We start from the raw sequence: 3,891 nt of genomic DNA, 5'->3' as shown, positions 1-3,891 counted from the left end.
TATAAGATGTATAATAACAAATACAACTATGTATGTAAAAAATACATTTCAACAAATAAGAAATACATATCACATTAAAAATCTAATGACTATCAAATACAACTTAACATCGAATAAAAATCTTAGAGGTAACATAAAAACACATATCTAAACTGTAAGTATTTTCACAATACACATTAGAATTATATTTCAACAAACACATTATGTATTTTGTGAATACATGATTTGTACAAATTTAATTAACAAGACAAGAATATAACAACACATATACAAATTATATAACAAATGTATTTTAATAATACATATTAATCCAAACATTCTTTTATATGTATTTATAAAATACATCTTATAATTATTTTATAAGATGAATAATAACAAATACAACTATGTATGTAAAAAATACATTTCAACAAAAAAGAACTACATATCACATTCAAAATCTAATGACTACCACATACAACTTAACATCGAATAAAATTGTTAGAGGTAAACATAAAAACACATATCTAACCTGCATGTATTTTCAGAATACATATTAGAATTAAATTTCAACAAACACATGTATTTATATGACAAAACAGTGTCTTATATGTATTTATGAAATACATCTTAAAACTAGTTTATACAAATTATCTTATATGTATTTATGAAATACATCTTATAGTTATTTTATAAGATGTATAATAACAAATACAACTATGTATGTTAAAAATACATTTCAACAAATAAGAAATACATATCACATTAAAAATCTAATGGCTACCAAATACAACTTAACATCGAATAAAAATCTTAGAAGTAAACCTAAAAACACATATCTAACCTGTATGTATTTTCAGAATACATATTAGAATTATATTTCAACAAACACATATGTATTTTATGAATACAAGATTATTACAAATTTATTTAAAAAGAAAATAATATAACAACACATATACAAATTATATAACATATGTATTTTCAGAATACATACGACACTTCTACAGTTGCTATTTCAGCCATTTTTTCAAAAGAATATATATATACAAAAACCTAATAAATACAAATATCTTACACAAAATTTAGATATGAAATACATATTTAAAATATATTGTATATAGCATATACAATTCATATCAATAACAAGATTTTCAAATAGTACCATACCTCCTCCACTTTCTCTTGTTCAGATTCAGAATCTGATGCAACAGGACTTGCAATTTTACTACATTCTCTTTTTTCATCCGACTTTTTGCTTTTCACTGATTTTTGAAATTTTGTGGGAGATAAAATTTTTGTCAATCCTTTCCTTTTCATTATTTCCACAATCTTTTCGGAATCTTTACGGTGCTTAGATCTCAACTCTTCAATGGTAACACCTTCATTAGAGAAAACATTAGTAGAACCCAAATTAAAATCTTCGTCTTGTGTTAAACCAAGATTAAACGATGGTACTTCATCGGTAAGTAAATTCTTCGGTTGATTTTCTCTAACTGAACAACTTCGATTTGCATGTTGAGCCATTATAAATTTTAACAGAAAAAAAAATTTGATCCAAACTAGAGAATTTTCACAGAACTAATATTGAAAAAAATGGCGACACCAAACACATTAACAAAAATTAAATGGAAAAAAGTAACATGCATACTTACCTTAAAAAGTGGGTATGATCTTTATCAAGATCTTGGGAGAGATATGCGGAAATTGGAGTAAAAAGAAAAAAGAAATGGAAGTTGGAGGAAAGTAAATTGGTAAAGTAGAGTAAAAGTAGGAATATGAAAAGTTTGATGTGATATTAGGAGCTTTTCAAAAAAAAAAATATTATTATTTTTGTTATAAGTTGTAATTCTACCAAATTATTGTTATTTCTTGTAATTAAAGTTTTAAAATTGTTAGTTTATGTAATTTTTCCAATTTAAAATTCATCTTACAATTACATATTTAACCACTTTTGTGGCACGTCACCCCAACCCCATCCACCCCAACCCCAAACCAAACAAATGCTTCCTTCATTTCTTTACTGGTTTGTAGAGTGGAATGAGTTGAAAAACAAATGGAATATCTTAAAGTAGTTGAAGATTTGGCCATAAAAAAAGTGCTACTAAGTTAATACAGGGTACTTGGGATTTGGTTGTTTTTGAACTGACTGTTTTTCGGCTATATGTTGTGGGTGCTCTCTTCCTTTGTGAAAAATAAAAAAAAATTGTGTTGCTATCAGAAATCGAGCTCATGTAACTTCAAGCATCGAGGTGCTTAAATTCAACGTTAAAAGCCAAAGCATCCAACAACCATTTTTCTTTACGGATGCTTAACAATACATTATAACCGATTCTACTATATTTTCTATATAGATATACAAATTTTTTACGGAGTCAATGGGTGCTCAACCATCCGACACGAAGTACGTGGATCCGCCCATGTTCGCACCAAATGTTTATATCAATTAATCTTCTTTACCTCAGTTAACTAAGAAATAAGGTAAGAAGATATTTTTTTCCTCCCTGTTTATATTACGATATTTACATTGAAATTCGATTAAATTCTGATTTGCATATTACTGTATATTATTTCTAGAAGCGGCACTCCAAATACGTTTTCCTTCATTCACAAGGAATCAGAATCTCAATCATTTGACCACAAAAGTTGTGTATGACAAAACCATTCCACTATCAGAAAATTAAAGTGGGCACAAGAATGATAGAGAGCTTAGAAAGGGAATGTAAGAGATGTGACATATATAGACAGAGACCTTTCGAGCAGAATCCTAGTTAGTGAAACTTGTTCATCTTCCACTGGAATTGTCGTAAATTCCATAACCCTTTTTCATGTCTTTCGAACCAACATACATAATATCTTTGCCAGAACTTTGATCTCTTCTCTCTTCATTGAATTGTCAGTGTGGACAATACCATACTACTAGTACTTGTACTATCACTAATCCCATGACCCATCACCTCCCTCATTTGTCAAATGTTACTACTTACTAACTAGTAATCATGATTCACTATTTACTAGATACTCGTTATTTTAATTTTCAGCCAACAACAAAATAACATATTCGTTTAAAAAATTTTGTTTAAAGAGCGACCATTTTCTTAATAAGTTTTCAAAATTAGTTAGTTTTCATCCATTAAATTTAGGTGAAGTTGTAAAAAATAAGTGATTGTTAGGGTTGTGCATACTTAGGTAATAAAAGTCGAATTACATATGTTTTGATATTTTTGGATACATTTGTAAAATATTACGGTATTTAACAATTAAGAGAGGTTGAAATACCAAAAAATACTACGACTATTACGCAACGTCATACACACAAATCACAAATGATAATATTTTTAATCAATATATACATATATAAACTAGTAAATGAAAGCTAAGTAGGTACTATAGTTATTTGCATATTATTCAAAGTCCGAAAAATATACGTGGGAGAAGCTCATGTTGATAACAGAGAGTGTATGTATGTCGATTATTATACATGGCTCAAGTAATAACAAAACTTGGTACGTATTTATATTAAGAATTCCATTAAATATGTATAAATTAATATAATTTATAATCTGATAGATTCAAAGGTTATAATTCGAAATTCATAGACTTCAAATCTCCATTCCATTCGTAGATAACTCTTTCTCCATGTGCTCACCACAGTAAATTTAGATTGAGAATGGGAAGCTTTTTTTTTTTTTTTCTATATCGTACACAGTGATTAATTAGCATTGAGTAAAAATGTTTCTTCTTTATTTCGTGACAAGTAATCACGTGTGGTTGCTGTAGTTAACAGGAGTAATTAGATCGTGATCCTCACCTAATGACACTAAATTAAGTAAAATATATAATCACGAGGTGAGATCAGTCAATGAACATAAATAAAACACAAGAATATTCTACTCCCAATGTGAAATGTAG

Source organism: Capsicum annuum, chromosome 2 (genome assembly GCF_002878395.1).
Source record: "Capsicum annuum cultivar UCD-10X-F1 chromosome 2, UCD10Xv1.1, whole genome shotgun sequence".
Classification (NCBI taxonomy): domain Eukaryota; kingdom Viridiplantae; phylum Streptophyta; class Magnoliopsida; order Solanales; family Solanaceae; genus Capsicum; species Capsicum annuum.
The sequence above is the reverse complement of the archived record's forward strand: the minus strand, read 5'-3'. Positions refer to the sequence as shown.